This window comes from Exserohilum turcica, assembly GCF_000359705.1.
Source record: "Exserohilum turcica Et28A unplaced genomic scaffold SETTUscaffold_11, whole genome shotgun sequence".
Classification (NCBI taxonomy): Eukaryota; Fungi; Ascomycota; class Dothideomycetes; order Pleosporales; family Pleosporaceae; genus Exserohilum; species Exserohilum turcicum.
The window spans coordinates 435,642-446,310 of record NW_007359926.1 but is presented as its reverse complement, the minus strand read 5'-3'; positions in this window follow the sequence as shown (position 1 = coordinate 446,310).

Sequence of the window (10,669 nt, the reverse complement as noted above, 5' to 3'; positions counted from 1 at the left end):
GAGCCAATCCCAGAGCCGGATCGGAGGAAGTACCTGCCGCCCTTCATCAGCCATTCGCCCGAGTCGGATCCGAATTCGGACCCGACTAGGATAGGTATATATTGAGACACTCCCTGTAGCTAGCTCTGTAGACTTTTGATATCCTTTCGTACAAGGCCTATAGGTGGCTTGTTGAATCTAGGCTCTTTGTGATCCCACGCACTCCCATATGCCTCTGAGTGATCCTACGACCGAAACAGATCCGACCTGCCTTACCTGCGCCGTTACAGCTAGGTCACACGTTTTCTAGACTACAACACTACTAACCTTACTATTAAATACACTACTAGGATAGACTATAATTATTACAAAGCTAATAGTTATAATAGTTATTAATTATATTTTCATCTTATTTTTAAAAAACTCAATAACTACAATATTGCGCTATATAACATCTATAATATAAATAAGAAGAGCTTCTTAGTTAGGTCTACTATAAGGGTAAAATAAGTATTTTCTAAACAACTTTAGGACTAAAAAATAATTACTACTACTATCTAAGATAGTAATAGAGAGTAAATAATAGTTTTAGTATATATTTATACTAATAGAAGCGCTATAGATCTTTACGTTATCTATAAAAGCAAAGTTAGACTTTGCAATAGCTAAGTACACAACCTAAAGGTTAGAAAATACTATATTTTTTTCTCTATAAGTCTATCTAAATAAAGTAATAATAACTTAGGCTTAGCTTAGCTGGAATAAGTTTTTTATTATTAAATAAAGGTAAAAGCTAAACGCGATTACTAGATGCTTATCCTTCATAGCTATAGTAGCTACGTCTTACCTAAATTTATTAAATATTATTACTTTTATTAAATGATACTTTTAATATTTCTACTCTATGCTACTTATACTCTATAGCCTCTTAATATAGTGTTATATAGGCTGCTGTTAGTAGCGTACTCTAAAGAGCTATTAGAGTTTATACGCTATAGCTAAGCATTGCTCTAAATATAAAAAAGTAATTTCCTCTACCTATTTTAGGCAGTGTATACATCTACGTTTACTACTAATAATATTTTAAGTAGTTTTATAGCTACTAGGATCTATCCCTATAATTCTAAAGTTATACTTAAATAGTTTAAAACTACTAACGTATTCCATCACCAAGCGGGCCACATCACCAAGTGTGCTACTTTTTCTTGGCATCACGAACTTCACGTATAAAAGATAATGCCCTAATAATAGAACGCGATATTAACTTAGCAAAAAGGTAGGCTTACTTTAGCTATTTAGGCCTATTATATAGGCTAGTTTAAGAGCATTTAACGCGCTATAGCAGCCCACAACATCTATCATTAGCAGATCTCTTAGCAGCTTTAAAGAATTACCTTTTAACCTATAATATAGCTAAATTACTAGAAGCTAACTAAGTCTAAAAAGTAAACTATTATACAATATATTCTTAAGCTAAACTTATAAGGACTTGCCCTCTATTTATATAAAGTAGTAGATATAGTGGAGAAACTACTACGTAAACGAGATAGTAAGCCTTTAGGCAAATGCTAGGTAGAGTGGTTTATTACTTATATAGATGCGCTTAGAATAGCCTTTAGTTAAGTAAAGGATAATTAAAGAACTTAATAAGAGGATCTAGAGATTATTAATATATAGTTTAAGCTTATAACGTGGTTCATAAGCGAGTCGGTCACCCAAGCGAGTCGGTCACTCCCCACCAGCGCGTCGACGTTGATACTACAACGCGTTATGTCTCAACAACACAACTATCAATTAACTTATCCTAAATTAGATCTTCAACTTGCTCTTTTTAATATCTAATTACAACGTGTTTAAAGCTAAAGACGCACTACCTCTATCTATAACGTGCCTTAAAGTACAATATCTGATTAACAGGCTGGAAAGCGCCCCCAACGCGACTGTGAACTAAATTCAAAACGCCTAAATAAGTTAGAAGAGGAGGCTATTATTAGACGTATTTTTGAAGAGTCTGCGCGTGGATTTGCCCCTACAAAGGCTAAGGTTCGAGCAATAGCCAATAAACTGTTAGAGGAGCGTGGTGGCAACCCTATTGGCAAGAATTGGGTTAACAACTTTGTTAGGCGGACTGCTGAGCTCCGTACGCGCTGGAGCCGTCCCTATGATCACCAGCGAGCCGCCTGCGAGGACCCAGTGGCTATCCAGCGCTGGTTTGACTTAGTCCAGGCGACAAGGCAGAAGTGGGGTATTGTGGACGACGATATCTACAACTTTGACAAAACTGGCTTTATAATAGGCAAGATTTTATTATAGTTATTAATCACAGCATTAGAAGGATATAGGAAAAAGAAGCGGATACAGCTAGGCAACTGTAAGTAGGTTACTGTGATCCAAGGCGTGGGCGCGTTAGGTCGCTAGATACTACCGTTCGTTGTCTTTGCGGGCAAGGTGCTTATCAACGTCTAGTTTAAGAATTTGCCTGCTAACTAGGTTCTTAAAGTTAGTCCTAATGGCTAGACGAATAATTAGCTTAGTCTTGCCTGGTTAGAGCACTTTAATACCCATACAAAGAGCTCTACTGTAGGTGGGTATCAACTACTTATTATTAACGGCCATGAGAGCCACTGCTCCATCGCATTTCAAGATCTTTGCAAGGAGAAGAATATTATTCTTCTCTGCATGCCTCCACACTCGTCTCACCTGTTGTAGCCCCTTAACGTCGCCTGCTTCTCGCTATTGAAGCGCAAGTATGGCGACGCTGTTTTAGGCTTGGCACGCAACCGCACCTACTATATCAGCAAGGAGACCTTCCTACTAGCCTTTAAGGCTGCTTTTGAGCAGTCTATTACAAAGGAGAATATCCAAGCTAGCTTTAGAGGCGCTGGTCTAGTCCCACATGACCCACAGGCTGTGCTATCTAAGCTTGATGTAGTGGTGCAGACGCCAGTACAATCACCACGACGGACAGCCGCCTGGCAGGCGCAGACACCACGCAACGCGCGCGAGGTTGAGGCTCAAAGTACTCTTATTCGACAGAGAGTAAGAAACCGCCCTAGGTCTTCTGCAAATTCTCTTGACGAGAAGGTTGTATAGCTAAGTAAAGGGGCTCAGCAAATAGCACATAAGATGACGCTTATAAGGGAGGAAGTAGCTGCTCTTTGAGAGGCTCTAGACACAGCAAATAAGCGTAAGAGCCGCAAGCGGCGATACGTACGGACAGAAGAGATTCTTACTGTAGGCGAAGTACAAGAAGTATTAGCTGAACAGGCGGGTAGCAGTCGTGGTGATGGTGAGAGTGCGTCGAAGAGGGTGCGAGGAGAGCGGCGGTGCGGGCGTTGCAAGCAGACTGGACATAACGCTCGTACCTGCGCAGTTGAGATAGATAGTGTAAGTAATAGTAGCGATTCTAACAATTAATTTAGTATATTGCAATAGTTTATTAACTGTAATAAAAGACTGTGATAACGTGTCAACGTCAACGCGCTGGTGGGGAGTGACCGACTCGCTTGGGTGACCGACTCGCTTATGAACCACGTTATAAGAGATAACGTGTTTCACCAGTAAGCGGGCCACCCCAGTATGTGGGCCACCTCCCCAAACTATTACATCTTTGTAATAGTATTGCGCAACACTACCACAATATTTTTTATTAAGTAGAATAAGATATTATTCTTTAGACGCATTGCTATCCTCTATATCCTCTAATTCTACTTAACAAGTGCGAGAGTTGTGTCTAATTTGGCTGCAACGCCCGCAGCGCCGTTCACTACGCACCCTCTTCGCAGACGTTGCACCATCATTATAGCTACCACCCTCTACCTTAGCGATCTAATCAGCTATTTGGCCAACTGTCTAGGACCCCTCTGCCTGTACGTAGCGCCTCTTACGAGTTTTTCGCTTCGTTACTTTAGTAATCGTAGCTTTAAGGCGATTAAGTTTCTCCTGCATTAATACTATATTATAAGCTATCTGCTAAGCTCCCTTACTTAACTGCTATATCTACTCCTTAAGAGAACTTGTAGGAGACCCTTGCTGGATTTGCATACAGTTTCGAATAAGCGTAGCCTGCGCCTCTATTTCGCGCGCGTTGCGCGGCGTTTTCGGCTCCCAAGCAGTAGTCTCTTGCGCTGGTGGAGTTGGCGTACGCAGTATGACGTTAAGCTGTGATAAAACAACGTTATAATCGTGCGGTGAAAGTCCAGCACCTTGGAACCCTCCGCGGATATTTTCTAGTGTAATAGCCTTATAATAGGCCTTTTTAAACGCTAGTAGGAAGGTTTCTTTGCTAATATAGTAGATGCGATTGCGTGCTAAGACCGAGATAGCATCACCATACGCGCGCTTTAACGGCGAGAAGCAGCCCACATCAAGAGGCTGTAAGAGGTGCGACGAGTGGGGAGGCATACAGAGGAGGATTATCTTCATCTCTTCGCAGAGATCTCGGAAATCCACCGAGCAGTGGCTCTCATGGCCGTCAATAATAAGTAGCCTATGCGTCCCCACAGGCCGCGCATGGGAATCAAAGTGACGAAGCCAGTCAAGCGCTAGATCGTTGTTCGTCTAGCTGGTAGGACTAACTTGGATCACCTAGTCGCGTGGCAGATCCTCTGTAAACCAGGTAGAGATCAGAACCTTGCCAGCGAAGATAAGAAACGCTAGGATACGCGTGCCTGTTGCGCCAACGCCTTGTATTAGCGTAACCTACTCACGATTGCTTGGCTGGATCTTCTTTGTTCTCCCTGGTTTGTCTGAGCCTGTGATAACTAACTGTGATAAAATCTTGCCTATAATAAAGCCAGTCTTATCAAAGTTATAGATATCTTCGTCCACGATACCATACTTTGCCTTCATATTCTGAACTAGCTCAAACCAGCCCTTAATAAGCGCTAGGTCTTCGTAGAGAGCTCGCTGGTGATCGTATGGACGGCTCCGGCGCGTACGCAGCTCAGGATTGCGCTAGACAAACCTATCAACCCAGTTCTTGCCCACCTCCTTCCCGCCACGCTCTCGGAGCAGTCTGTTGGCCATATCTCGCACGTCGTCTTTCCCACAGGGTAGTCCTCGCTCAGCCTCGACTATTACACGCATAGTAATAGCCTCCTCTTCTAGTTTTGTTAGGCGCCTTGCTGGTGGCTCCCAATCGCTTCGAGGGCGCTGTCTAGCTCGTCGACGCTGGATTGTTGTTCGTGGGACGCTATAGGCGGCAGCAGCGCGTCGTTCACTCTAAATTTGTTTAGAATTAAGATTAGTAATAGCAAGAAATAGATCTGCTTTAGTATAAGTTTTTAACGCGTTGCGTTGTTGAGACATTACGCGTTGTTGTTGCAAATGTGGGATATCATAGGGAAGTGGCCCACATACTGGGGTGGCCCGCTTACTGGTGAAACACGTTAGTGTAAGAAATGCTATTATAATGCTAGACTATAGGTATTATATATATTTAGTTGTGTGTGATAAGCTTATATAACAACTAAACCTACCACGTTACATAATCTTATCCACCTTCATAGTAATAGTAGATAAAAAGATAAGTCCTATATAAGGAGTGATAGAGTTTATACTTAATATAGGAGAGGTAAAATAAAAAGTAGTAGCGTATTTTATCTTGTCTACGTATAAGTTTAATATAATCCTTAGAAAGACCTAGTTAGAAGAGATGGACAGAGTACTATACACTACCAAACACCGCCTGCTCCTACGACGCTACAGATTCTCTGTACAAAGTAGGGAGAGCACCACGCCCACGCAGATAGACTATGCTGCTATTACTGCTGCTGCTTTCTAACTACACGTACAAAGAAACAGAAGATAGAAGGTAGTGTAGGTATTTATAGCTAGTCTAAAAGATATTAAGAAAGCTCTTTATCTAAAAGCAAAACTTATAATAAATAAAGTAAAGAAAGCCCTCTCTACCTAATTTAAGGACTACGCGCAGCTTTTCTTGCTAAAAGAGGAAGTAGAGTTACTACTCTACTAAGGCCTAGACGTAGACCACAAAATTAAATTAATTCCCTAAGATGGCAAGCTACTAGAGATCTTGTACAGACCGCTCTATAGCATGTCTAGAGACGAACTACTAGTCCTAAGAAAGACACTTCTAGACCTGCTTAATAAGGGTTTTATCTATATAAGCACCTTTTCTATAGCGTTGCTAGTCCTTTTTATATAAAAGCCTAAAGAAGGACTAAGGTTCTATATTAACTACTATACGCTTAACGCTATTACGCAAAAAGACTAATACCCTCTTCCTCTAATCTATAAGACCCTAAACTAAGTTAGACAAGCTAAATAGTATACAAAGCTAGACGTGTCTACTACTTTTTATAAAATATAGATTACTAAAAAATAAGAATAAATAATAGCCTTTTAGACGAGATTTGGCTTATATAAATAGCTAGTTACACCCTTTAGTCTAGCTAATGCTCTAAGTACGTTCTAGCGCTACGTTAATTAGATCTTATAGGACCTACTAGACGACTTTGTATCTACTTACCTTAACAACATCTTAACTTTTATAGATAGCTCTCTATCTTAACACTACACCTACCTATAATAAGTAATTAAACAACTATAAGTAGCAAGACTATAACTTAAATTAGATAAGTGCGAATTTAACGTCCAACGTATAAAGTATTTAGGGTTTATCCTTAAAGTAAGAAAAGGTGTCTTAATAGACCTAGAGAAGACAAAAGCTATCTAAGAATAAGAACCCCCTACGTCTGTCTAAGGCGTATAAGGTTTCTTAGAATTCGCTAACTTTTACTAAAGGTTTATTTCTTACTTCTTACGTTTATTAGACTCTCTTATATAACTTACTAAGAAAGACGCTAAGTTTTAATAGGGCGCTACTTAAGAAGAGAGTTTTACAGCTCTTAAAGAAGCATTTCTTTTAGATAAAGTACTTGTTGCATTTAACCCTAAACGCTGTATAGTAGTAGAATGTGATTCTTCTAGTTAAGCCTTAGGAGCTGTACTTCTACAAGAAGATAATAAAGGCACGCTTTATATAGTAGCTTATCTCTCTAAGAAACTACTTATACATAAAGCTAATTACCTTATCTACAATAAGAAACTACTAGTAGTAATCTACTACTTGAAGGAATAGAACGCTAAACTCTATGGCGTATAAGAGTTTAAAGTTATTATAGACTACAAGAACTTAGAATACTTTATCTACAAGTAGAAGCTGTCTAAACGCCACGTATAATAGAACTTAGAGCTTACTTATTTTCTAAACATAAAGTTGCGCTATTATCTAGGTAAGGATAATATAAGAGTAGACGCGCTATCTTGCTAAGATTAAGATATTTCTAAGGACGTAGAGGACGAGCATGCCTCTTTTTATAAATTTATAATGCTAGTCCTAGCTTATACGCTAGACTACGTCCTAGCACTACCTATATAGACTTAAGGAACCTTCTTAGTGTTAGAAATACTACCTTAACCCCTAGACCTTCTAGCTTTAGTACAAGAACATTAGGTATAGGCAGCGTAGGATAACACTATCTACTAAGAAGTACTAGCCACTGTATAAGAAGGAAGACAATTACTCTCTAGCACGCGCAAGGTTGCTATCTCGCTAAGTGACTATATAATTAACTAAGAAGAACGACTCTAATAGCGTAGACGTGTGTAGGTACTAGACTTTAAACTATCACGTATAGGAGTTATCTGAGTAGCTTACCTATCTCTCTTAACTAGATATTCTAGACAAGAAGAGACCTATTAGATTGTTATATAAGAATAGTACTAGCCTTGTATAAGCAATAACATACAACACTTTATATAGAACTGCGAGCTATGCCACAAAAGCACTCCCTAGCGGGACGGAAAGTTTAGTTACTTAAAGCCCCTACCTGTGCCTAGTTGTACTTAGCAGCACCTTATAGTTAATTTTATTATAGGCCTTCCTAACTCTCTTAAAAACTATAAACTTAATAGTAGTAAAGGACTAATTAGGAAAAGGCGTTATACTAGTCTCTATAAATAAGATTAAGATAATAGACGTTGCTTAGGCTTTTGTACAAGAAGTCTACTACCACTATAGCCTTCTATAGTCTATCACGTCTAACCGCGGCCCCTAGTTCGCAAGCTAACTATAGGAAAATATCTGTAAGCTGCTAAATATTTAGCGGAATCTCTCTATAGCTTACCACCTATAAATAGATAAAATAATAGAATAAGCTAATAGCGATATAGAAGTAGTCGTATAGATCTTTTATAACTACAACTAAGATAATTAAGCTTAGCTTTACCCTTTTCTAGAACTTATGCTTAACTCCTGTACCAACGCCTCTATAGGTGTATCCCCCTTTTTTCTCTACTATAGTTACTATAATACCTTATTTCCCTAAAAAGAAGCTATTTTAGATAACTAAGAAGTAAGCGTAGCAGCTAAAGAGATAGTACGTATAATTAGTAATATAGTAAACTTGGTAGTTTTAGCAATATTATACGCCTAATAAGAGCAAGAAAAGTAGGTAAATAGATCTCGCAAACTATTGCCTACTTATAAAGTAGGAGACTAGGTCTAGCTAGACTTATATAATATATAAATAGCCTGAATAAGTAAAAAGCTAAACTAGAAAAGTAGCAAGTACTAAGTCGCCTACGTATAGGACCCCTACTAGGTAGAACTTGTAGTACCCTAGGAGATAAAATCCTTCCACGTAGACAAGCTAAGGCTAGCATCTAACAACCCCTTGCTATTACAACAAATAGACAATAGCAGCCTTGCAGCTATTGTTGTACGAGAAGATAAAGAGGAAGAAGACTATTTAGAATAGCTTATACAAGGTATCACAGACGAACAAATACAAAATGGAGAACTACAATATCTTGTTATTTAGATAGGCTACCTAGAGGGAAGTTAGGAACTAGCTATAGCACTTAAAGACATAAAGGCCTTAGACGAATAGCTCGCCTAAACTTCCTCTATACAAAAACCCAACAGCTAGCTATAAAATAGCTAGAGGCAAAAGCTACTTAATAAGTAATAGAGACCTAGTGCTACCCCTAAAGGCCAAACAATCCCTCTTAGTGCCTAGAAGACAACGCTTAGCTAGCGTACGGATGGACAAACTGTCCCCTCCTCCTGCTAAACAACAGGCGCTATAGTCTTGCTAGATGCAATTGCTATACGCACCTTCTTACTTTCTATAGATAGAGACACAACTAGTAAAGGCTATAAACTCCTTCGCCCTATTTAAGACTAGCGCATAGTTATTATAAAATGTAGCATTAAGGGCGCTACGCGAATAAACAAAGAAGGCCGTAAGGTACAAGAGTTAGCCACCTAAGATTTAACAGGCATAGTGTAACGATGTTACAACTTCGCCAAGTATTGAGCCAATCCCAGAGCCGGATCAGAGGAAGTACCTGCCGCCCTTCATCAGCCATTCGCCCGAGGTCGGATCCAAATTCGGACCCGACTAGGATAGGTATATATTGAGACACTCCCTGTAGCTAGCTCTGTAGACTTTTGATATCCTTTCGTACAAGGCCTATAGGTGGCTTGTTGAATCTAGGCTCTTTGTGATCCCACGCACTCCCATATGCCTCTGAGTTGTAACGGGCTAAACGCCCTTCGCCTCCCATACTCGTCTACGACCTCGTTTACTCCACCTGCCCGGCCTGATTGTTACCCTAGCAACCAGCATTGTATATAGATAGCTACTTAGCCGAGAGCTTAGCTCTCTATCGAATACAATCTTGTTACCTTGGCCTGTCCGATCGTGCTCCCGAGCTTAAGACTACCCTCCGGGGTCGAGCCCCTTACATGAGTGATCCTACGACCGAAACAGATCCGACCTGCCTTACCTGCGCCGTTACACATAGAGCGTTGTACGGGCGACAATAGGCGAATAACTACTAAGGCTAGGACTAAAGGTAGCATTATATAGCGACAGCCCCCTTAGATAGCAGAATATATTAAAGACCTAGCAAAGCTTAGGCTATACTAGTTAGCTAATTTAGATATATAACAAGGAAGTAACACTTATAAGAGTAGTAGTAAACACTTAGTAAAACTCTTTAGCAACCCGCACGTTGAAAATATACTAGACCTAGTAGTTATTAAGGTTAACCTATCTAATAATAATAGGCGCTATAGCTTAGATAGCACCTAGCGTTATAGAAGTAAGCAACTAATAAGCAACATTAAAGATTTAAGTAGTTGCCTACTTAATAGTATTGTTAACTCCACTATTTATATAGAAACGTAAGGCGTTAATCTAGCTATTAACTTATATCCTATAATTAGCTATTATATAGGAAGACTTAAGAAAGTAACTATAATAAGAGAAAAGTGAAAGCTAAAGGGATAGAGGAAATAAGCAGTAGGTAGAGGAAGAAGAGTATTTATACTCGCTAGACAGCGTTTGCTATTTAGCACTATTGCCTAACTCTCTCTTACCTTTACTATTTGCCTTAACCTTAAATATATAAGACGCTAAACATGTAATAGTAAATAAACAAAGAGAAAGGAAAAGAAGACTAAGGAATACGTATGTGATATTAGACGAGGTGAAGGAGGGGAGTATTATAAAGGGCTACGCTAGAGAGGTATGTGTAACGATGTTACAACTTCGCCAAGTATGGAGCCAATCCCAGAGCCGGATCGGAGGAAGTACCTGCCGCCCTTCATCAGCCATTCGCCCGAGGTCGGATCCGAATTCGGACCCGACTAGGA